General features: G+C 37.4%; 1 long non-coding RNA gene across 3 annotated transcripts in view; it reads right to left on the bottom strand.

The window, feature by feature from the left end:
- LOC120297360 overlaps positions 1 to 26,801 on the bottom strand; it is a 360,175-nt gene that overhangs the window by 228,445 nt on the left and 104,929 nt on the right. For 2 of the 3 annotated variants that reach the window (XR_005553774.1, XR_005553775.1), the window contains exon 1: positions 21,478 to 22,104. The exons of the other annotated variant lie outside the window; for it this stretch is intronic. This is a non-coding gene — a long non-coding RNA (uncharacterized LOC120297360). Of the gene's footprint in view, positions 1 to 21,477; positions 22,105 to 26,801 lie in introns of those variants that run through there. 3 annotated transcript variants of the gene reach the window in all.

Raw genomic sequence — 26,801 nt, 5'->3', positions numbered from 1 at the left:
CTATTGGCTTTTGAAAGCCAATAGGAATTGTCCAGGCTGTCTCTGCCCTGTTAAGCCAGCCAAAAGTCCCATTCTGCAAACGGTGCTGCACCAGTTGAGTAGTCCTCAACTTACGACTGGTTGAGTAGTCCTCGACTTACGACCGGTTGGGGGTCGCGGCATTAAAAAGGTTGAGAACCACTGCTCTATATGAATCCAAACTCAATACATGTTATCAACATATTTTACTTCCCAGTGGCAAATAATGATAAATGTGGCTACACACTCTCAGTGCACATAAAGCAAATTTTTAAAGAAAGCTATGTGAATGTCTTATATATATATATCTTTTTATATATCATAATTGCTTCTGTGGACAAGAGCACAATCCTTAAGTCTCAAGGTAGGACAAGGAATTACCTCATCCATTTTAATCTTCTTGTACTGGGGTCTCCAAACTTGGCAGCTTTAAGATTTGTGGACTTCAACTCCCAGAATTCCCATGGCTGTCTGGGGAATTCTGGAAGTTGAAGTCCACAAGTCTTAAAGTTGCCATGTTTGGAGAACCTTGTGAACTATAGTTTTTCAATCAGAAAAGCTTATCTTCTTGCAATATACAGTATACGAAAGTATCAAACTATAAAGCAAAACATCCCAGTGATATTTTTATGTAAGAAGTGCCTTTACTCTAGTTGTTAATTTGAAGTGCCACAGGCAGCTCACTGACTTTTATTCAATAATAGAAGAGGGGAAAATCCTCTCTGTGGTCATGAATTGCAGTTAAGTGAAAGAAACTGGGATCCACAGCTTGAGAATTAGATCAGAAGACAGAGGGTTGGTCTGGAATCAGAAACAATCAATATTCAAATGTAAACTCAGTCAGAATCTTCCACCATGGCTTTAGGCCATCTATTATTTTTCAACTTTTGGTTTTTCATATGGAAAGAATGGAACTAATAAAGAATCATCATTCAGGGAGGTTGCAAAAGTGATATATGCAACCCAGCTCAATAAAAGCAGAAGAGGTTTTGGCACTGATGGCAGGAGCATGGATTGTATGCATTGAAAGATCTCTGAAAATAGCATAAACCAATTGTCAAGGAAAGATGATGGACTGAGCTCATGATAACTTCTAAAGTAATTCTGTCCAGATTACACGAGACTCACTGATGTTAATATATCTTAGTTTTGGATAAACCAAGATAGTATGTATCTTAATGTATAATCTGTATAGGTTTGCAGGTGAGATATCCATGGCTTGTAGGCTACTGAGATCATCCAGTATCTCATTTGTGGATCTCTAGTACCTGTAATGCATCACTGGAAATAAGTGGCAAAATGGCTAGATTTCAACTATATTCGGAAGGGATGGTCCCTAGTTTATGGGAGAGTAAAAGTGAGGGATGGAAAGAGTACTTTCAGACTTGCAAGATTCTGTTCATGTACAGAGGATATTTATAGTTCAGGGTTGAACTGGGGGGGAGTCCTTGGTGCTCTCTGAGCTGATGATGTTACCTAGTTTGGTAATGAAACACATGCAAACCCCCCCCCCCAAGCTCAGATAGCACCAAGGACATCACAGATCAACTCTGAGTTACAAATATTCTCTTCTGTAAGGAAGCTCCTGTCTATTAAGGTAATATTACTTTCAATATAGTATTCATTGTTCTGCTTCTTGTATGAATTACCTCAAAGGCTAACATAAGTATTGCAAGTCCCAATGTGCCCTTTGTATCCCTCACTTTTATCTTCCCAAAACTAGAGAGGGCCCTTTTGAGTTGCTTTCTCCTTCCCTCCTCCTTCAGACTCAAATTTCATTTATCAGACTGTTGTCTATGATAGGATGCAGTTCTTCCTCCCTGTGTCCCAACATACCATTACATAGATGAAAATCTTAGCAAGGCAGACGTTTCATGAAGCTATTAAACATTTCTTTTTGCTTGCTACTAAAGTTAGCACTGGAAACAAAAACATGCGATCCGTACTCAACACCCCATTTTGAGGCAATTCATGAAGAGCTTTCCACAGATGTACAGATTTAATAATTATAGCTGTTCTTTTTTTGGCCTTGTTTAGTACTTTAATCTCTGTAATTAAAGCATCTTGCTGCCACAGTGATAAGTACCACAGAAATATGCACCACTTAATCAAACTAGTGATTTGCACTCCAAATAATGGCTCAAGAAGCAGAGAGAGGACCATTCAGTTACTTGAAAGAGTTACTTCTCTCTCAAATTCAGTGTGAAAGAAATGTATGTATCATTTTCAGTCATATTCTGGTTATTTGGAGACAGGTTTCATTAGCCAAAGAAGATGGAACCACCAAGAGAAATTTACTAAGTTTGAAGACCCCCATCAGCATAGCCAGCATAGATCTTACTGGAGCCATTTATTACATATTATTCCTCAAGTCAGTTATTGTCAGATTGGTTGCTGGTTTGCCAGATTGGTAGCTGGTGGTCACAGTTGCTGGCATAGTAGAAAATAACCCAATAGAGCAGGCATGTCAAACTCGCGACGTCACATGACGTCGCGTGACGTATCAGAGCTTTTTCGCCATTGCTGGCAATGGGGTGGGTGCGGCTTTGGTATGATGAAACCGGCCTGCAGGCCGGCAGTTTGACACCCCTGCATTAGAGCCTAGTTTGTGAATTTTCAGAGACATTTCTTTTAAAAGCCACTGGAGGCAAAATAAACATGCAATCTGAAGGATCTAATTGCAAAGAAACCACAACCCTAATGATGCTTTTGAAATCATACTGGTTGCTACAACAATGACCCATTGCAGTAGAATGGTTAGTTGAGGTTTGAAGGGATGTGTCTTTTATTGATCTCAGCAAAATCATTTCCCTCTTGAAAACTATATGTATATTTGTCATTTGTAATACCCCACGTATATGGCTTTTCTTCGTTTTAAGATAATTCACTAATCTGGCCAGAGGCTACATGGCAAAAACAAAATAGTTCGGTGAAGATGGCCATACAGAAAGATGAATTTATGCCTCATTTTTTTAAGTTCAAAAACACACACTGTAATTCTACTGCATCTGGAGACAAACAACATGATTAAAACTTCTGAACCATTTGGTATCCATGGTGACAAAAGTTGTACATAAAATCATTCTGCAAGACGAGATGATCCTGAGGAGGATCTATCATGGTGGCAGTCATCTTGCAACCACAAGGAACATCAGCACAGATTTAAGGAGCTTTAGGTACCTAAAGTTAGAGGCCATATTACAAAGAGATGATATATATGTTCTCCTATGGGAGGTAATCCAGGAACATAGCGTAGTGATGTGTGTAAACACTATAATAGAACTGGAAAGAGTGACAAGCAGGATTGACTCTTCTCATGGTAGAATAAGGAGAAGCTCAGCACAACATCAAAGGAAGCCCAGAAGGCTGCCAGTGTGAGTTATTGGTGGAAGCAATTTTAGAAAAAGCCCATTAAATTAAGCATATTAAAGTATCCATTATATATGCATTTCCTGTAGCAGTTCAGATGGGAAGTAGCTTGTGAAGGAAATACTATAACAATAACAATAAGAGTTGGAAGCGACCTTGGAGGTCTTCTAGTCCAACCCCCTGCTCAGACAGGAAACTCTATACCATTTCAGACAAATAGTTGGGGCATTCACAACTTCTGGAGGCAGGTTGTTCCATTGATTAATAGTTTAACTGTCAAGAAATTTCTCCTTAGTTCTAGGTTGATTCTCTGCTTGATTAGTTTCCATCTCTTGTTTCTTGTCCTGTCTTCAGGTGCTTTGGAGAATAGCTTGACTCCCTCTTCTTTGTGGCAGCCCCTGAGATATTGGAACTCTGCTATCATGTCTCCCCTCGTCCTTCTCTTCATTAAACTAGACATACCCAATTCCAGCAACTGTTCCTTGCATGTTTTAGCCTCCAGTCCCTTGATCATCTTTATTACTCTTCTCTGTACTCTTTCTAGAGTCTCAACATCTTTTTTACATTGTGGTGACCAAAACTGGATGCAGTATTCCAAGTGTGACCTTACTAAGGCATTGTAAAGTGGTATTAACACTTCATGTGATCTTGATAGAGAGCCATGATTAGTCTGCTCTCTCCTTGGCTAATAAAGGGAGGGAAGAAGAACATCCGACTCCTCCAGCCTACTCCTGGCTTTTCTTTACTTTTGATAATCATTGGCTATGACAATTATCATTTCCTGTCTTTAAATGAATAACTAGTGGGGGTTTCATGCTATTATTGCAGACCTCCATTATAGATAAGAGGCTGCAATAAAATCACTTGCATTAAGGGAACAGATCCTAAAGTACCAAGGGATGAATTCTATTGTAAATTAGTATTGCTTTTAGTCACTTGTTATAAATTTCTCACAACCTATGGAAGTAAAATGACTACTGCAGAGGCATTTTTCCCCTTAATTTCCCAAGATCAGAGCTATGTTTTCTTACAATTCCAATGTTTTCAACCGAACCTATTCCCAAGAAAATTTATATGTAAGTATAAACAATGTTGGATTTCAAGATTGAAAGTTTAAGTATAATTACTTTTAAGTGGTTCTGACTTAGATGAATGGGATATACAATGCAACTTCATCTTACATGTTTTTCTTAGAATTAAGCCTCACCAAGATCAGGGAGACGTGTTCTTAGACAATTCCTACAGGCATTTATAGCACACAGTAGTTATTTTAAATACAATTATGCAGAAGCAGTCACAAGAGAAATGACATCTGCGTGAAAAAGATTACATATGCAGCAAAATTCTTCTTCTTCTGTCTCATTACAGCTTGCTGGCACATAATAAGTTAAGCAGTTAGTTGGTCTAGAACAGGGTAGGCAACCTTGGCTCTTCTATGACGTGGACTTCCAGAATTCCTGAGCCAGCATGGCTGGCTCAGGAATTCTGGGAGTTGAGGTCCACAAATCATAAAATTCTGGGAGTTGAGGTCCACAAATCATAAAATTCTGGGAGTTGAGGTCCACAAATCATAATTCTGGGAGTTGAGGTCCACAAATCAAGGTTGCCTACCCCTGGTCTAGAATCACATATTCTTCAGACAAAATAATCTAATGAATATTTATTCAAAAACAAAACACTGTTTTCTCTATCAATGTACTTAATTTAGCAATCTTATCATGCTTGATATATGCTAGTGCCTTGAATTCCATATGACATACATGCATGCATACTGTACATATATGCATACATACACATAAAGACAGGATTGCTCTATTTAATGTAGCAGTTGTCCTGTGGTACTGTAAGATGTTATGAAATTGAAGATTGCAGATTTATTCTAAAAAGATATTAGGACAGCAAAAAGAAACCATTTTATATATGCTTTAAAATGGTAAATCTAATAGACATATTCTTTTTCAGAAATAATTTAAAAATAATGACTGATGAGTAAATTCAAAAATTTAGAATACTGTAACACTTTTGATCTAATTAAGAGAAGGTAAATATAATACATCAAAACTGTTTTGCATTTTACTATGTAACCCAGGAAGCAGTAAAATACTATCCAAGCAACTTTGAGATAGTTTCATTGTTTTCTTCTCTCTGTGCATTTAAGAGATTCTTCCTAGACTTCCTTAATATCTTGATTTCTATATAAGTACTGTATATATGCATATACATGTATACACTATGTACTGTGGATATGTATGTCATATGGATTTCAAGAAACTAGAACCTGTGAATCTAGGAACACAGTTTCATACACGCACCTTTATACCTACAAGTAACAGAAATTGCAATCCTCTTATTTATGCAGAAATAAGTCCCATAGAGGTTAATTGATTAACAGATTTATTGGCAGAATTTAATACTACATTTTCTGCTCAAGGTGAAAGAAATATACAGGTAGTCCTCAACTTACAAGAGTTCATTTAAAGACCGTTCAAAGTTACAACAGCACTGATAAAAGTTAGTCATGACTGTTTTTCACACTTACAACCGTTGCAGCATCTCCATGGTCATGTGATAAAAATTTGGATGTTTGGCAACTGACTCATAGTTACAATGGTTGCAGTGTATCAGGGTCATGTGATCCCCTTTTATGTCCTTCTGACAAGCAAAGTCAGTGAGAAACCAGATTTCCTTAATAACTGTGTTATTAACTTAACAACTGCAGTGATTCACTTAGCAACTGTGGCAAGAATGGTTGCAAAACTCAATAAATATTTCACTTAGCAACATAAATTTTGGGCTCAATTGTGGTCATAAGTCGAGGACTACCTGTAGTTAGTTCTAATTTCATCCTGATAGTAACTTTAGTTTGGACTTGAAAGGGGAATGGTATAACTTTATTTAGTTGTTCCATTAAGGATGAAAATTAATCTATTAGTGAAGGATTTAAATTGTACCTACATGAAAAAGGAGTGACTTGGATACTGTATCCAAGTGTAATGTCAGGATAATAATTTAACAGCTAAACAGCTTATGTAAAGATGTAATGTAATGTGGAAGATGCAATGATAGGATGATGCAATATTAGAAATGACTCAGCAGGGTCTGTGTCTGTGCCTTTAAGAGGCTGAGTATAAAAGGAAAGATTTTTCCTGGAATTTTTTTCTCTCTCGTTCCATTTGCCTGCTGTAATTGCTGTATATTGGAGTTTGCTGAATTCACCACATGTATGTATTTTATTTTTAGTGTATATTTGTAGATAGTGTAATATAAATCACCATTTAATACAAATCACTGTGTACTGCATTTACTCCTGGGTTATCTCAGCACAATAAGACTGTGCATGCTCTGAAATGTAAGTTCTCAAATAAAATTGTACTTGCAAAGAATTCTTTAATGAAGGTGTTCCAACTAAACTTGGGGCCTTTTCAGATTTGATGTTAACAGTGCAACTTTGGAAGGACTTGTGGGGATGAGTTCCTTTTTTTTCCTGATAACTTCTAAAGAAACCTATATTATCTGTTAGTTTTATAGCTAAGTAAAAAAGGAAGCTACATCTTCTAAGTGTGACTTAAATGTTACACACAGTGTATTCACATTGGACAGGCAACATCTTAAACAGACTTTTGAACTTCAGCTCCCATTGGCCCCAGCCAATACAGCTAATAGATTGAATGAAAGATGCAATCCAACAGCCTCTGGAGGGCCATACATTAACCAACCTATGGGGAGAGGGGAATGAAAGAATTAAGAAATGTACAACAAAAATCAACATTTATTCTTACTTGGGGAAAAATATATATTTTTGAAGAGTAGGAGATACATTTCTCATTTGTGAATCTACAGTAATTGCAGATTTGTACAATACAACTTTCTTAAAATGAAAGAATGGATCTTATCTTACGTTTATTCATTGCAATTCAAGTAAGTGTTATTCCCAAATGTCAGACCCAGATTCAGTTTGAAGAAATAATCTTTACTGGCCTTCTATTTTGTCTTAATATTCATAGAGATTCCACTTATAGTGTCTACTGTAATTTAGAGTAGACATTATGGAGACCTTACAGCAGACGGGAAGAGGTAGGGTTTCTGAGAAGAATGGGGAAGGAGATAAAATGGAAGATTGGTAGAGTGCTATGTCTCAAAGTATTGGGTAACAAATAATAATTCAGTTTCCAATTTCTTCTAAGAATCTCCACAGAAGAACATATCACATTATACCATTATTTCTTCTGATGCCCAGAAAAAGGAAATAACCTGATAAAAGATTAGCAGATGGGAAACTAATATTTTTCCAGTTTCACCAAGATGTTACCTGAAATATAGTATGATCTGAAACTGCATCCGTGTAGTGAAAAAAAACCCTGAAATTCTTATTGCTAAGATTGAGAGTTTCATTTAAGGTTCTAACTGTATCATCATGATTCAGTCCTATCAGATTGCTCGACCCCATAGTAGGCAAGAAAGCACGTAAGACAAACGGATCTTCAGCCAATGAGTTGATGCCACATTTGCAGAGTGGAATGAATGGATTTATTCTGGATTTATATCTAGAATGGACATAAATAGAGAAGTTCCCTGAGGATGGGCTCCAGCACAAATCCGAAAGCTCAAAAGATTAAACCTCTGATCCCAGTGTCTAATCCAGATTGTATCCTGGGACATAAATATGGATTAAAAATCTATCTCCTTGGGATCCTCAAGAGCAGTTCAAAATTAAGAGGAAAATCCCAATGTAATAAGAGTTTTCTATTCCAAGAACAGTCCGCAGTTAAAATACATACATAATGACAGCTGGAACAATATTATAGCCATAGGTACTTGACAGATAGGTCTTCCACATACAATACTGCTAACACTATAAAACTAATTTCAAATCTGCCTGCAGAAATTTGCTTTCTTGAAATATTCACCTATAGTTATATTCAATACCTTCATGTTCCCTTTGATGTGTTATGCATGTTTGATTACTGTCACCTAAACAAAAACATCCGTAATACAAAGTAAATAGCAGATTTCAACCTAGAATAATTAAACAGTTGCCACAAGGCAATTAATTGCAGACTATACAGGCAGGATTATTTATGGGCTCCATTCATCTGAATGGACTAAAATGTAAAATTACAGTTAACATCTGTAAGGGAAGATACTGCAGAGATGATAAGGATTTAAGAACTAGCCTTTCATTGTACAACAGAACATAGCTGTGTAAACTTGAAACAGCTTAGAGGAATTTTTTTCCCTTAATTTTATTTTTAGCAATAATTACAGAACTTGGGCTGCTTGCCTGTCCTGGGAGAAAGAGAAATGGATCCAAATTATGTGATAGACAGTACAGAATCTTTAAAGTGATGGCACAAGTTAAATCTTTTGGAAACACATACAGATGCACACTGATTTTGTACTACTTTGTATTTAGCCATAGAAATATGATTCATTCCTGGCCCCTGGGGAGTAGAGGTGAGCGCCAGGGGAAAAGAACTGAATATTGCATGTTTTATAAACTGTCTCAGACTCATAGTCATATTTATATATCTGTCACTGTTATTATTCAGTGACAGGCAAGAAAGCCCTAGGCAAAAGTAACTAAGATGGGATTTTTTTTTCCGATTTCCAAACCCCTCCCAAGTCGCTATTTTTTTAATTTGTCTGTTGCATTTACATTCCAGATTTCCTACAAAGATCTCAAAATCTAAGGCAAAATTTCCTGACAGAACAATTGGAATGACTTGCGTCCAGAAGTTGTGAATGTTCCAACACTGGAGGTTTTAAAAAGAGATTGGACAATCATTTGTCTGAAATGGTATAGAGTTTCCTGCCTAAGCAGGGGGTTGAACTAGAAGACCTTCAAGGTTCCTTCCAGCTCTGTCCTGTTATTCGGTTATCTTATGGTTTCCCCTAATTTTTTTCATAGCAAAACATTGAATATTCTGAGCATAGGACCTTTTTGGAACTCCACTATACTTTGTGAACTCTATGTACTCCAAGTACACTTTACCAAAATCAGTTCAGCCAAAACCTTTGGAGACAATGCTCCAGCTATAAATTGTAATTAGGACCTAGATTTTCTAGGACGGAGCACTGAGCTTGGATGGCAATTTTGTGTTGATGACAAAATCAAACTCCTGTGGGCTTGGTCTCCTCAACGATTCTTGTGAAATAACAATCAAACTTAAAGAAGTCCTCTCAGACAAATTAAATCACATCAACTCTCATCAAAGCTCTTGTTATCAATGAAATATGAATCAGCAAGGGAGATTCCTAAACTATGCATTAGCAATGGAGAACTGCAAAATTTAAATCTAGTTCCCAATAGTCTTATGTCAGAAAATGAATATTAGTATGCAACCAGCTAACTATTTAACAGCCTTGGAATTGTCTAGATAATGCCAAGTTTTCTCTTGGGCTTGCTTTAATGTACCACCATCTGAGTTGCTAGAGGGTTAGTTTAATAAGATTCTCTATGAAAATTGAACACTTCTCTGCAGATCAGGTGCAGCTGAAGCAGTCATGGCTGACTTTACTACAGTTATTAAGGGTACATGAGAAACAAACTAAGTTCACAAACTAAATCTTATAGCTCATTCAGACAATTTCTATAACACTGCTGAGGGGATGTAAAAACCCTGCATCAGTCTTGTCTATTCATGCAAGTGCTTTAAATTTCTTCTAAGGTCTAAAGTAGACTTTTCTCTAAGTCTAATCCTTATGAACCAACCAACATGACTAATCAATGCAGAGAAGCTGTTCTGGCTGGAAGAATACAGGTGGCCTTTGATTTATGACCACAAATGAGCGCAAAATTTCCATTGCTAAGCAAGAACAGTGAATTTTGCCCCATTTTACAAATGTTCTTGCCACAGTTGTTAGGCAAATCATTGCAGTTGTTAAATTAGTAACATGGTTGTTAAGTGAATCTGCCTTCCCCATTGACATTGGTTGTCAGAAGATCGCAACAGATGATTGCATGTCCCTGGGACACTGCAACTGCCATAAATACATGCCAGATGCCAAGTGTCCAATTTTTGGTCACCATAGGGATGCTGCAACAGTTGTAAGTATGAAAAGGGTCATAAATCACATTTTTAATGCTGTTGTAACTTTGAACAGTCACTAAATGAATGTCAAGGACTAAATGTATACAAAAACCATGACTATGGAGGAAAAAAATTGGGAGACTGGCCTTCCCCAAATAGTGCATTTTTTCTTTGGCTGCAATTGAAAATGATTCCTCACTCTCTTTTATCAGGCACTGCCCTTAATCTAGAACTGTCCCACTCTTCAATTTGCCTCTTCCAAAATATATTCCATTTCAATGTTTTCATGGGAAGCAGAAGCATGTAAAGCTGGCATTTTCAACACCATCTACACGCTTGCAGTGTAGATGGAAACTATAGACAAAAGGCTACATTATTGGCTGGGAAATTATGGTAAATGATCCATATTTGGCATCCATCTTCTTAGACAGGTATATGGAGAAGAGTAAGGTAGAAAGCCAGACATGGTTTCCAATAGCAACATGGGAAGGGCCTTCCTGGTGATGACACTCAACAGAGTGTCTTTAGAGACCTTACAATGCTACAACTGATCTTTGAGAAGGTGTTGAGCAGTTTGCCATTCTTGGGAAACAAGTGGAAATCTCTGAATCGGGGAACAATATTTCACAGCAGACATAATGGGTAAATATACATAGCTGAGATAGTGACAACTGAGTAGACACCTGAACTGAGTTATTATAAGCAAACTTAGCCATGGGTAAAAGTATTATTGTAGTTAACCTTTCAACAGAAATATTTCTCCAAGGTATCATTTGACCAGTTTCACCATATGACTGGATGATGGATAGAGAATAATATGGAGAAAACTGTGGAGGGTATCATTACAAAATCAATGGATTAGGGCGGAGTTCTTGCTTCTTCCTTTCTAAAGCCATTGACAGAGTCCCTATATTTGACAAACAAAACAGGAGGAAATTTAGCCTGTGAGGTGATGGGGTCTTGCTAGCTGTAAGTTTTGTATGCTGGAAAATCAAAGGTTAAGTTCATGAATCCCAATGAGCAGGTGGACTGTGAGGCTGAAGCCAGCTATTCCCTGGAGTATTGGAAAATATAATGGGGATACTAAATACAGAGATTTCTGATGGTTTCTGATAGTAAGCAGAAAAGGATCATTATGCTCAAATAGATCTTGGGCTTTTTCCTTAGTAGGCTATTTCTGGAGCATTTGAATGTCTACAAAATGCTCTCCTACTCCATGGGCAGAACACTTAGTTGATGCTTCAGAAGATGGGATTCATCAGGGCATGAAAAATGGCCAGATTTGCCGCAGTATAACTATAGATCTTATATGCATTGACAGGGTATTTTTCCAGCCCAGATGTAAAACTCAAATAGATCCCATTGCATGGATTCAACTTTCAACATCTCTGAGATATGGATCAGGGCTGCAGGTGGGAACAAAATTTGCCTATAGTATTTTCTTCCAGCAATGCTGGCTGTGGAATTCTGGGAGTTGAGGTCCACATGCCTTAAAATTGTCAAGGTTGAGAAACACTGGTCTACTACATCCCAAAATGCTGGGCCTCTTCCTCCTGCCTTTTCAAGTTAAGAGAATTTGGTTTCTCTTTTGTTTTCAAAAGACTTCTTTCTGGAATGAGAATCAGGAAATCTCATCTCACTAATTGCAAACCCTTAGATATATATTTGATGGCTAGGAGAAGCTTCTCTAATAATATTTTTGAAGCACTATATATTCTGAGCGGCCTCGAACCCAGAGGCACTGTGTTAATTGCAGAGTGATATTTAATGAAGAAGACATACTTATCTAACCTTGTCGTCCATAGAAATAACAAGCAATGAAAATGAAAGGATTTCACAAACCAAAAAAAATACTTTCAAGTTAATGCCATGTGCATTTTTTTTAAAAAAATTAAAAGTGTACATACACAGTATAAATATTCTAATGCACATGTGCATAAATGGAACAGTGAGAATGAGCTGGGGCTGACCTTAAGAATATCTAAAACACCAGATGTTCACACATTTTGATTATTCTTGTTATTGCATTAATTAATGGGAAGTAAAAGGGAAAGTTAATCATTAATCAAGAAAATTAAGAGTGGGCATGCAAAAATGAGAAGATGCAAGTGAGAAAAAATTCTTATCTTCTGAAAATTTCAAGATATGCACAAAATAATTTCAGCTGAAATTAACACAGAACCCATCCAGCAAATGTTTTGTCCACACATAAATTGTTGCGAATTCTAAACAAAGTTCTTTAAAGTACTGATATCCCAAATTAGGCCTTAGCACATCCTTAAAGTCTTCATTGATTGTAAAATATATTTTAAATTCAACCCAGAATAAAGATATGTAAGACACTGTTTCAAAAAGTACAAGTACTTGGATAAATATATGCAATTATTAAAGTGTTTTACATAATCCCTCATCTTTGAGTAAATGTACAATTACAGTTACAATCTAATTTATCAATATATCATCTTATACTAAGTCAAACCATAATCACCCAAAAGAAAAAAGTCTCTGAAAATAAGGAAGTAAAACAATTTCTCCCCAAAAGGAATGTCAAGAAGAAAATTCTATTCTATTTCTATTCTATCTTCTCTCCAATCTTCCCACTGAAGTCAAAACTAATTCTCCAATATTAAAAATAAATTTTAGGGGAGAGAAAATTTAGTCTTAATTTAGTTAAGTCCAATCAATATAATGCAAAATTTATCTTTCCTTCTTTTTAAAAGTAATTTTAGATTTTTGACAATTGCTTTTGGGGAAGGAGCAATATCATGAGAATTGAATAAACTTTTATTTTCCTAGGGGCAATAGGAAATATTCTAGCAGAATGTGAAGTTTCATGTAATGCTTCTGACAGAATATCAATTCCTTCCAAAAACGCATACCAAGAATTAAACCATTTTTATTTTTTAAAAATGAACTTATAAGAAGATGTGCCTTGCAGCTTTATTTTAGAACCTATATTCTAACATCTAAATGGGATAAATGAAACTTTCAACAGGAAGTCAAAAAATAGCATTGTAAAAATTAAAGAAAACTCCAGAAAACATTTCATGTGTGAAACCCAATCAAATTAATTTCAAATCCCTCAGATCAAAGCATCTGCTAGTATATTGAAGCACTGAGTTCCTTAATTTTTTTTCAAGCAAGCATGTGACCAATCAGAATTGAAAAGATATAAGCAACATTTCCAAGAAAGGCTTGGATGAGCCATTATCTGCCAATCCTCTTTTATTTCTTTTTAAATGAAGAGAGATAACCTCTAATTCATCTAATTAGTAGCTGAAAGATATGGCCAAATGTGGAGTTTTCCTTTTGTCCATTTTGTAAGATGACCTGAATCCTAGTTTTCAGTGATTTAGAGAATGAATTCTGAGACAGACATTGTGTAGCAAAAGATGTGCTGTGGTTTTTAGATCTCTCCTGATGAGAGGTTATTGATATCACATCATTTAAATCATTCATTTTCATATTAAGTTATTAACATTGCATTAACAAACATTTTAAGTTTAGACTTCTTTTGTAAAGCATGCATACATGATAGATAGTTAAATAAGTTGAAAGAGAGAGAGAGGAGACGAGAGAAAGAGAGAGTTGAAGAGAGATGATAGATAGGTAGGTAGGTAGGAAGGTAGGTAGGTAGATAGATAGATAGACAGACAGCTATAGATAGATAGATAGATAGATAGATAGATAGATAGATAGATAGATAGATAGATAGATGGATGGATGGATGGATGGGTGGGTGGGTGGATGGATAGATAGACAGACAGAGAGAGAGAGAGAGAGAGAGAGAGAGAGAGAGAGAGAGAGAGAGAGAGAGAGAGATGATAGACAGATAAGAGATAAATTCCATCATTTTTACACATATATTAACAAAAATAGGACAGTAGCTTGTAGGTGGGTGCATTGTTATGCCTATTTGCCAATTGGGTAGAGGAGGATATGAGAATCCTGCAGAGCAGTCTTAGTATATTTATTAACTTCCCATGTTGGGGGCTGGGGCTGGGACAATTTAGGGGCGGCAATGAAACTGATTTCAGCAGTACTGTAATATAATTTAATAACCACTGGAAGGATTTCTCATGTATATATGCATGATGTTAAACAAGGCTGCAAAGTTTCGTTTCTTTTATCTCTTGGCTAGAGCCCTTGCTTTTCTCTTACAGTAGGCCTTTGCAAATGTCCATTCAGAAATAATGTCTCCTTTTTTTATTGCAAAGAACGTATTTGGAAGTTACTGAGCCTTTTGTACATTATCTAAAATCAGTGTGTGCGTCAATGGGCTGCAAGGTAAATCAATGGGCACTCCGGAGATGAAAGAAGCTCAGGAAAATATTGATTTATTTTTTTAAGTTATATTCTGTCTTTAGTCCCAATTGTTTGCAGTTTCTTGTTGTGCATTTTGACCAGGAACACCACTACCTAATTTACATTAAGCATCAATTTGTTTTTTTTTTATTATCACACCCATATTTGATATCACTCTGTTTTAAGTCTTAAACTGTTCCTGGGATTTAAATCTTGAGAACTTTAGTTCCAGAAGGAAAACACTCTATTATATCCTAGATTTACCTACTAGGGTGTTCTAATAAACCAGTACACCAAGTATCTCTTTGTGGCTTGCTGTCCATGTTGCTCAGTCACTGAAATGGTTAGAAATCATAATGCAGTTCTTTAAAGCTATCAAGTCTTATTTTAATTCAATGTGCAACCAATCACATCATTTGCAGTTCCAGGAACGTAAAGTTCTGAGAATTTGGATGCAATATAAAAGTCAAATAGTGGAAAAGCTGTACCAGTAGACCTCAACCAATGACCACAATTGAAACCCAACTTTCTAATGCTAAGCAAGATGGTCATTTTATGACCTTTCTTGCCATAGTTGTTAAAAGTTGCAATAGCCCTTAGACTTACAAACAGCACTCTTTAAGCATTTTACAGAGTCAGCATATTGCCCTTCCCTCCCTCCAAAGTCCTCATTTTACAGACCTCGGAAGGATGGAAGGCTGAGTCAAACTTGAGCCAGTCAGGATCAAACTCCTGGCAGTGGGCAGAGTCAGCCTGCAATACTGCATTCTGACCACTGAGCCACCATGGATCTTAGATGTTAAATGAATCACTGATGTACTCAGTTAGTAACATGGTAACTAACTAGTAACTAACTAGTTAGTAACTAACTTCTGCATTGAGTTTGCTTGTCAATGTGATCAATGTGACCCCAGGACAATGCAATAGTCATAAATACATGCCATTTACCAAATGTCCAAATCTTGATTATGTGACCATGGGGATGCTGCAACTCTCGTTAAGTGTGAAAAATTGTCACAGGTCACTTTTTTCAGTGCCATTGTAATTTTGAATGCTCATTAAACAAATGGTGGTAAGTCGAGGATTATCTGTATTATAGCAATAGCATTTAATGCTTTACAATCATTGCAATCACTCCATAAAGCTTTACAGCATTCTCTGGGCACTTTACAATATCAAAGCATTATTTGTGTACTGCCCCCAATAATCTGACTCCTCATTTGACCAACCTCAGAAAGATGGAAGGCGGAGTCAACCTCGAAACCTCTCAGGATCAAACTCAAGGCTGTGGGCAGAGTTTTGCTTGTAATACTGCACTTTAACCACTGGTGCTGACCCACATTATGATGTGGAGGAAAAGAATGGCTAATCAATAACATAAAAAGCCACTTCCAAGTTCTGGTCAAGTATATCCATTTTTCCTTTTTCTCCTGCAGAAAGACAGTCCCCTCAGAGTCCCATTACTATTTCTACAGAATGCACACTCCTGTTTCCAAGATGAAAGGAAGGGTATGGCTTGGTGATAGAAACGTTGTCCTTATATGCAAGAGTAGATGGTTGTATCCTTCTCCTCCTCCAAGAAGGGTTAAGATAGATCAAGTAGTTGTCAAGGTTCCAGTCAACAGAGACAAATAAAGCAGAACTCCGAAGCTTGCAAATTCCTCAAAGAACATGTTTATTGATAAAGAGTATCGATACTTCAAAAGTGAAACCAAGTCTGAAGAGATGCATAACAATTCCCCAATACAAAGTTAAGAAATCCCACCCCCAAAGCTATGCAAGCAACTATGTTCCACTTGTTGGCGGGGTTTTCATGAAATGCCCAGCCTGAAGTCTCAGGAGCAGCCCATGACCTTGGTTCCCATGAGAGAAAGTCCAAGAGAGAAAGTTTGTTTTGTCTAGCCTGGCAAACCCCCCTCCCTCCATGCTATGTGGCAACTAGGAATGAGAAGGAAAAGGTGGCTGCAACCATGCTCATTCTAAAGTTGACAGCCTTATTTAATATTTTTTAAATATTTTAATAAATAAATATTTATTTATTTATTTATTCCCCACCTCTATTATTTTTATAAATTACTCAAGGTGGCGAATACACAAAACACTCCTTCTTCCTTCTGTTTTCTCCACAACAATGACAACCCTGGGCTGAGAGAGAGAGGAGAAGTGGAGCAGGTCCAAAGTCAGTCAGTCAGCTTTCATGCTTAAGGCGGGACTAAAACTCACAGTCCCCCCCCCCCGGCTTCTAGCTTCTAGATGTTTTGGGTGTGTAAATCATGTGGTCAAATTCAGGGAAAGGAGGATGCCAAAACCAATCTGACCACAGGCATTTAAAAATTTGCAGGAAATCACAATTACCTTTGCACTTCCCTTTTCTGTCCCTCTGAAGCTGAGAGCTTTCTTCGGGCACAACCGCTTGGTTGCAGTGGCTACCCTGTGAATTAGCCTTCAAATAGCCCTAACAGCCAGCTTTCAGGAAGGCTGTCAAACCTGACTTTTCTCCCCAGGCCTTGGGAAGCTTAACATCTGAGTGTTTGTTTTTCTGGAATTGCTATGTAGTTGTTTTTAGTCATTTATAGGGGTTTATCTGCAGTCCAGAGCTATGTGTTGTGTATGTATATGTATATTACATTACATATACAATATATATTATACAATATATATAATATACATATAATATGTATAATATATTTAAGATGGGCAGCTATATAAATAAATAAATAAATAAATAAATAAATAACCACACAAATTTGAAGAACTTCAAACCTAGTAAGGAAAGGGATATGCATGCTTTTCTGTGCAATCCTGTGCAATTCAGAATCCTAATAAATCAGAATTTTGGACTATGTGAAAATGTGTATTTTTGTGTATTTAGAGCTCTTCTGCCGATCACCAACTGAATATGTTAGCTAACATGTCCTAACCCTATTTTCTCCCAGTGAAGTCTCGTGCAATCAGCTGAATATGGAAAGATGACTATTTTGAAGTGTTTATTAGTACTTTATTTCCAAAATTATAGACAGTTCTCAGGGCTTAAAGGCGGCCTGTAAATCTAACCTTGGAACCACAAGAAAATGAAGCAAGAAGAGATATTAAGTAGTCTAGGCAACCAATGTAAAACAAATCAGCTAAAACTCAGAAAACAATGATTAAAATTAAGCATGTATTTCTATATCATAGAAACAGAGTCCTTAAAAAGCTGCAGTCTTGGGATTTTTTTTAAAAAAGAAAACTTTATGTGGTGTGATTTTTCACTTATTTGTATGATCATCCAGGTAAAACACCTTCGCCATATGGTATTACTATCAATTATGCTTTTAACAAATAATTACTTATAAGAAGATTTGATGAAATTCCTTCATTGGAATTCCTTCATTGAGCTTCCGGTGGTTAGCGATGATGATGGCGGCTACTTTGTAGCCATCCTCCTGGGACGGCGTTAGATCTGCGGAGCACAGCATGCATCAGCTGGCCCGCGGCTCGAAATCCCCTTCCCGGGTGAAGGGAAGGGGTAGAGACCACACGAATAGAGGTAGAACCTCTTAACCCCCCTTGGATCTCTTTTTTTGGGGGGGTAGAAAGAGTGTTCCCTCGGAGTTTGTGCTTTCTCCGCCTTCCAGCTGTCTTTGTTTCTTTGGAAACAAAGTGGAACGCCGCTACCATCTCTGCACCTCCATCTTCTCCTCCCTTGCCAGGCTTGTCTGCACAAGACATTAAAGATATAATGGGAAATGCTGTATCTCAAATCAGGGAGGAAATGAAGCAACTTCTTGAACAGAGCAAGTCTGAAAGTAAAGAGGAAATGAAGGACCTTTTTAAACAGAATAAAGATCTTCTTGAACAGAACAAATCTGAAACTAAAGAGGAAATGAAGGAGCTTTTAGTGGAGAATAATATTATTTTGAGGCAAGATATAGTTACAGCTTTATCAGGATTGGCTTCTGTGGTTGTGAAGTTGGATTCCAGACTGGAAGAAGTTGCAGAGAAAGTAGACCTCCTTGAGGACAAATTCCAAGATATGAAAAAAAGAAACAGAGTCCTTAAAAAGCTGCAGTCTTGGGATTTTTTTAAAAAAAGAAAACTTTATGTGGTGTGATTTTTCACTTATTTGTATGATCATCCAGGTAAAACACCTTTGCCATATGGTATTACTATCAATTATGCTTTTAACAAATAATTCCTTATATGAAGATTTGATGAAATTCCTTCATTGGTGGCATATGTGGAAGTAATGCACTACTGGACAATAACAGCAGGTATATTCTACAGTATATTCTATTAGTTTCCAAAGATCTGTGAAAATAATTCTGCAAAACCCCCACAGGCTACTCCATTAAGAAATGTAGCTTCTTTTTATATCCCAGACACACATTCCACACAAATTACAGCAACAGAATGTATGGAGTGTTGGTTTGAGCTCTGAGCTTGGTGATTTGGTTGCAAATGTTTCATCACCATTCAAGGAGACATCATCGGTGCACTTTGAATTGTGCTCGTCTGGCTTTTAAATATCTTTTTATATGATGCAAATTGGTATGACTGTTATTTGTTCAGATATTGCTGAGTCATGGTCTGATTTTGGACTGTTCGATTGGATGGTTATTGTTGCTGGGCCGCAGTCTTTGGTGTTCAAGAATTCAAGAAAACTAAAGCTACAGACACAGTTCTCTATTTTCTGACTAAGGAGCATCGATAAAAACAATAGCGCTCTCTCTCTCTTTCTCTTTCTCTCTCTCTCTCTCTCTCTCTCTCTCTCTCTCTCACACACACACACACACACACACACACACACACACACACACACACATATACAGGGTGTTTGGTTATACACTGGGTTACTTTATTGTCTTCTCCTGGTTTTCAAACAAATCACAGAAGGGCAATTGCTTTTAATAAGACCAAGTAAAGTTTCGATAAATAAAGTTGTGAACATGATCTGATTGTTGCTATAACCTTTTCCAATCTGTTCTAGTAATAAAAAATGCAGAGGCAGAAGTGGGTCATCAGCTTGAAAATTGCATTAAGAAGTTGTTATTTATGAATCTCAACAGCCTGTTTGAAGATTCAATGAATAACCTAGATCCTAAATCTTGCATTGACTCCTACTGATTATATTCATATAATGATTCATAAACACAGGGGAAAATTCTAGTCTCTTTGGTTGTCACTAAAGGAAACTCTAGTTGCTCGCAGGATTTTTTGAAGGCGAGAGCTACTGGATCTTGCATTCCAGCCAACAATAATCATATGATAATTGTTATGTAAACCTATAATGAGTTCATAATTGCATAAAAGCAGCAAATTTAAAATGATTGAGTATCTCTTTCTCTGAATGGGATGCATCCAAAATACTATATTAAGAAACTGAGGACCATTCTTAAAAAGATGTTTTGGCAACCCTGTTCATGTTTATTCAGAAATCAATCATAGCATATTCAATGAGTTTTGTTCTTGAATAAATGTGATTAGGATTGCAATCTCTGAATTTAGATTTCAGATATACTTAACTGGCAATCTTGATTCAAATGAGATTAGTTGGAATTATTTTGCCAGCTTTAATTGCATTTAGATTGCATCTAGAAATTGCAATGTTCATTACACTGAAGGGGGAAAAATAATTTTAAAATCCTATTTTAGGTACTATGATATAGACAACATGCAACATACGACGGGCAATTTCACCTATATAACTGCAGCCAAGAAGGGTTCTCTTCTTTCCTCTGTATACAGTTTCCAGTGTGTTAATGCAAACACTATGAGCTAGTGCAAGCAGAATTTAGAATAGCAAACATATATTCAATTTATTCTGAGGTGTATAAATCTATGTATCAGTTTCACATGTGTGCTAGCACTTAAAGGCAGAAATGAATAATTGCACCTTGCCACCCACTTAATTGCAGCATGATCAAACAGAGGTAATGAACAGAAATAACATTCATTTCAATAATGTATGTTATGGAAGCACATTACTCAGTATGTATGTGTGCACATTTTATCAACAGTGCACACCTCTTGCTATATACTATCTGTACAGTCTGTAAGAAGAAGAAAAAAACCAAGACAATGCTAGCTATCTTTTGGGCTTATCAGACCATTTCTTCTATTATCACTGGAACCATATTAGCTTTGGAAATTTAATAACTACAAACATCGTGTTGTCGGAATATTATCAAGAATGCCCCACAAAGCAATGATTTCATGGTGTTTTTCAGTCAGGCATTCCAGAAAATCAATAGTGATCTAGCCATAAAGAGATCTTTTCATGGCTGTGATACTTTCATGTTCACTTTCTTTCTTTGTTAGAAGCGCCTTACAGGCAACACAGCTTTATTCTTTAATTTATGTTAAATACCACAGATAGATGAAGGAAATGACAACAAACTGTGCATGTCAGTCTTGTATAATCAGCTCACTGGACCTTCAAATAAGTTTAGTTCTGTTCAACTAAAAATTATCTGAAAAATAATCTGCATATTTGCATTTAAGTAGTTCATGTAGCCAATATGATTTACCATTAATCTTTGGTTAAAAAGTAAACATTTTTCAAATTTACAAATAGTTTTAAAGCTCTGCTTAGAATTGGGGGGGGTCTATTTTGTCCCCCCTTTTCATCTGCCACGTTTTAAACCCTGTGCATGAAGGGAAGTCATGTGAAATGTACAAAATGCAGATCAAATGACAAAATGCAGATCAAATGACAAAATGCAGATCAAACATAGGAAGTACTGTACTGCAGTATAGAGACTATATTATGTACCTCAAGTGCACATAACACAAGATGTCAAACTGGGAGTCAAATGATTGACAAATGCTATTTCTAAATGACTGTCATCTATTATAATGGCATTGATACAAGCCTGGAGTTGTGTAGATGGGGGCCAGGTAGAGGTCGTGAACAGCAAACTGCCCCTCCAAAGCCTGCGTGCCTCTTCTCTCTACATGATCTCATCCATTCACATCACCATGGCAATGTGGGAAACTACCCCCAGCTGGCACATGATATCAGCCAGGTTACATCAACAGGATGTGGTAGAAACTGCTCCCTGGCTGGGCCTCCTGGCTGATATCTTCTTAAGGATTGGTAAGGAGTTTAACCAATGAAATGCTATTGCTATGCTATTGCCATGTTAAACTTTTGCTGCTTGGAAAACTGTATAAAAGAATAAATGCTGCGAAGGCGCTCAGCCATATTTGCACCCTGCAATGACTGAGCACTGATTACTACAGAGTTACTCTAATGCCACAATAACACAAGTGGTTGAGAAGGCAACTTCTGCTTCTCAATCACATTTCCACAATCTACTTAATATTGGACCCTATGAGAATAAGCAGGCAAGAGCACTAAACCAACTTTGGGAGATCTCAAAAAGGCTAAACAGGATCAAACCAGGTCAGTAGTTGGATAGGAGGACTTCAGGGAATATCCATGTTATAAGTAAGATTGGGAAGCCAAAAAAAAAAAAAAAAAATCCTTGCAGAAGAATGCAATAGTAAACCACTTTTCTATTGTTGTCAAGAAACCTACATGGACATGACCATAGAACTATCAAGAGCAGATTTGGGAGAACTTAAGTCTTTTAAATTTAAATTTGCCTATGGTTAAAGTGTCTTTGTGTTAACACTTCATCATGCAAGGAGTTTTTCCATGTTCCACTAAATCTTTTTTTTTTTTTTTTGGGTGGCTCTTTATACTTACAGAAAAATCAGAAGCACAGTTCATTCAAGGCATTACTATTGGCTCCATACAAAAAGATACTGGCCATATTATAACCCACCCGAATATAAAGGTGAATATATTCAATAGGATGCATGGGTTTAGGTGTAATAATACAAAGCTAACTGTTCTCCAAGAAGCAAAACCTCCTCAAAACATGATTTCATCCTGGCTGCTTGTTTTTCAGACACGTAGAAATGAGAAGGTCTATGTGAATGTGTTTCCTATAGAAAATAAGTGGACCACGGTCATATTTTTGCTCAATTATCTGCTACTACTGTAACAATATGCCTTCTTTCCTGATATAATTACTGAGTCCTGTTATGTCTTCTGCAACAGATGACATGTTCAGATCTATGGGTGCAAACTGTTGGTCATTGGCCTACATTTTTGTCGACAGGGCCTCCTAGGTATTGCAAAATAGTGTTAAGTTCTACAGATTGCTAACATTGCAATATATGATCTGTGTGATGGCTATAAATATTTCAGAATGGAATGGACAGATGGCCCAATTATCCTGCTTCTCCAATTAAGAATTTTAGATCACTATATAGCAATAAAGTATCTTACCATTGTTCTACAGGCATTCTGAAAAATAATAATACATGAATAACCACTAGCATCATTTATTTGGACTTCTTCAAAAACCAAAGTGCCTACATGATATTAATACCACTTAAAAAAAGGACCAACCATAAAAATCCACTCCATTCTTACAGTATTATTGTGCAAAAAGTATTCCCTTGTTATTTCAAAATAATATTCACCATGTAAGTCATGCCATAAGCAGGAGTAATTTCTGCAAAAGACAATAAGCATAAACCACTTCCTATCATGGAAGAGTCGTTCCTTCTCATTAGGTGGCCAAAGTACTGGAGTTTCAACTTCAGGATCTGGCCTTCTAAAGAGCAGTCAGGGTTGATCTCCTCTAGGACTGACCAGTTTGATTGCCTTTCAGTCCAGGGGACTCGCAGGAATCTTCTCCAGCACCATAGTTCAAAGGCCTCAATTCTTTTGCGCTCAACCTTTCCTATGGTCCATCTTTCACAGCCATACATTGCACTGAGAAAGCCATGGTCTTGACTATAAATACTTTTGTTAGCAGGGTGAGGTCTCTGTTTTTTAGTATGCTGTCTAGATTTGCCATAGCTTTCCTCCCCAGGAGCAAGCGTCTTTTAATTTCTTGGCTGCATGGGGTCACGATGGGTTGGACACGACTTTGCAACTAACAACAACAAAATCATGGAAGAGATCTGTGGTGTACAGTATCTTTCCAATCTCCAGGTATACCACAATAGCTATGCTACAGTCTTTTGGATTTCTTTATACATCAGTTAGTAGAGTATAGCCCACAATATTTTAAGATGGCATTTTCAATTATATACATTATTTACAAGTACCTACTGTAGGCAACATGATTTCTTACTTCCATGTGGGAGATCTGCATTTGAAGCATATGTGATATGGAACAACATTTTGCAAAACTAATGATAAATAATCAGTTGTACATAGATATGAATGCCTTGCCATTGGTCCATTAACATTCATAAGAGTTTCACAGCAAACTCCTGTGAGGTTTAGTGGATTAGCTAACTGATGAAGCTGTTTACAATGCAGGTTCAAGATGTCTGAAATAGAGAATGGCAGGCCACAGGTGTAGATTAGAGGCAAAAATCTAACTTCCCCATTATTTTTACTTCTGAAGCCGCAGTGAAGTGAAAACTAATTGAGAGCTTCTTTTGTTGCCCTTAGGGATCTGAAAACGACAACTTAGATCTAACTTTTATTGCTGGCAGTTCAGAGCTGTCAACAGAAGACTCTATCCAACTGTTAGACAAACACCTGAGACTAGTTTTCATGATATCTCTCTAGTTTCATTCTCATAGTATCATAGTTTCTGTAGTGGGACATCCAGTCTCCCAGTAGGAAAGCGATGGCTTCTCACAATGGGATGCCCGTAGCTTCAGGACCATTACCAGCAAGAAGTCCTGTTTCACTTTCCATTGTTGTTGTTTTGAAGGGACTTAGAGGAAATTAAGTGCTGGGCACCAGGGCTCTACTTGACATGAAAAATTACTCCTTGTCACATATTGCTCTGTGCAATAAATCATCACCTGCAAAGGATAGGTGACTAGTTTCTTACAACAAATGCAGAGTCTACTGGACAAATTGATGCTTTTGACAGATATAGTTTTTCCTTCCAGTTCATATCCAGGAGTGAAATCAACACCAACAGCATCTAAATAATCTGTCATTGAGGAAAAAGACAAATTGGGTATAAATATGTGTTGTTTAGGTATATCCTCTATAGTGGAATATATGTTCAGGATTTCCATGTAAATACCAGTTCGTGGCAACTCTTTCCATATCTATTGAAAGCTATGATTAATAGACTACACACATTTAAAATGGGATAACTGATTACACCTTATTCATGACAATATAAAAGGAAATAATGATGTTCTATAAGGTGCAACAAGAAGAACTCTAACACTTTCATCCTTTGAAAGCAGAAAGGAAGCTTAATTTTCAAATTTTGTTGTTGTTGTTCAGTCACTAAATCGTGTCTGACTCTTCGCAACCCCATGAACCTTAACATGCCCCTGCTCTCCAATGTCTGCCAGAGTCTCTAAACCCATGCTCACTATGTCAATGACACTATCTAACCATCTCATTCTCTGCCATCCTCTTGCCTTTTGCCTTCAATCTTTCCCAACATCAGGGTCTTTTCCAATTAGTTTTCATTTGATGGCCAAAGTATTTGAGTTTCAACTTCAGTACCTGTCCTTCCAAAGAACAGTCAGAGTGGGATTTCCTTTAGGATTGACTGATAGTAGTCCAAAGGACTCTCAAGAGTCTTCCCCAACACCACAATTCAAAAGTATGAGTTCTTCGGTGCTCAGCCTTCCTTATGGTCCAACTCTCACAGTCTAGGTTTTCTACTAGGAAAACCATAGATATGACTTACAGATTTTTGTCAGCAAGGGTGATATCTCTGCTTTTTAATATGCTGGATAGATTTCAAACGTTCTGTTCCTCAATTTCTACCATGCTAGCCCTACAGCCCAGAATGAGGATAGCTTAAAGTTACATCATCCCATAAAAATATAACTGATATTGTACCCAGTCATTCCTCCAGCTCAGCATTGTCTATCCCAGGGGTAGGCAACCCAAAACACTCACAGAGCCACTTGGACCCATTTCCCACCAAAAACAAAACACCGGGAGCCGCAAAATCCTTTTGATATCTAAAATGAAGATAACACTGCATATATCCTTTTTTACCTGTATTATAGGTGTGTGTTTGTGTGTGTGTGTGTTTGTGTGTGTGTATATGTGTGTGTGTATATGTATACACACACACACATATATATATACACATACATACACATACACATACAGGTAAAAAAAGGATATATGCAGTGTTATCTTCATTTTAGATGTCAAAAGGGTCTCTCTCTCTCTCTCTGCCTGTCTCTCTCTCTCCCTCCCTCTCTATCTGCCCTTGGTCTGCCTGCCACTCCTCTTCCCCCACTCTCTCTCTCTCTCTCTCTCTCTCTCTCTCTCTCTCTCTCTCTCTCTCTCTCTCTCCCTCCCTCTCTCTCTTTCTCTCTCTCTCTCTCCTATCTGCTGCTCACCTGGCAAGCTTCAAGCTGTTGTCCAACAAGCTCAGGGTAAGCAACCTCGTCTCTTTTATGACTCATGGACTTCAACTCCCTGAATTCCTGAGTCAGCCTAGCTGGGCTAGCTAGCTCTCTCCTGCCCTTCCTGCTTCTTGCTTCCTGCAGAGACGCAGCAAAGGGAGGAGCTCCGTCCAGAAAGCTTTTCAGCTCCTCGGAGAACACTGTGAGTGCAATCTTTTACACACACACACAGAGAGAGAGAGAGAGAGAGAGAGAGAGAGAGAGAGAGAGAGAAGGAAGCAGGGAAGCGCAATTGCCTCTCTCTGTCTCTGACTCTCTCTGCAAAGGCAGAGGAGGCTGGGAGCCACTGGGGAAGGCTCAAAGAGTCGCATGCGGCTCCGGAGCCGCAGGTTGCCGACCTGTGGTCTATCCAAATTTGCCCAGAGGGAATGCTGAGAGTGTGGTCATACGGCTCTCAAGTTCTTATTTTCTAATAATGCAATAGGTGGTTCAGAACTTTAAAAATATACAGTAAAAATAATGAAAAAAGACCAGGGCTTTGCTTATTTATTCATTCATTTGTTTAGGTAATTTGCTTATTTGGTTGCTTGATTAAAATAATTGCAGTCAGATGGGGCAGCAAACCCGAGGACTTGGTAAATTAGTGCTTCTGACAGGCAGAAGTTCTCCAGGTTGCAGAGACAAGTCTTTCAAGGCTATATTTGTGTATGTATTGCCTGGCTC

This window comes from Crotalus tigris, unplaced genomic scaffold, assembly GCF_016545835.1.
Source record: "Crotalus tigris isolate CLP2741 ecotype Arizona unplaced genomic scaffold, ASM1654583v1 scf7180000023617.9722795, whole genome shotgun sequence".
NCBI lineage: Eukaryota > Metazoa > Chordata > Lepidosauria > Squamata > Viperidae > Crotalus > Crotalus tigris.
This window is presented reverse-complemented; position numbering and strand designations above follow the sequence as displayed.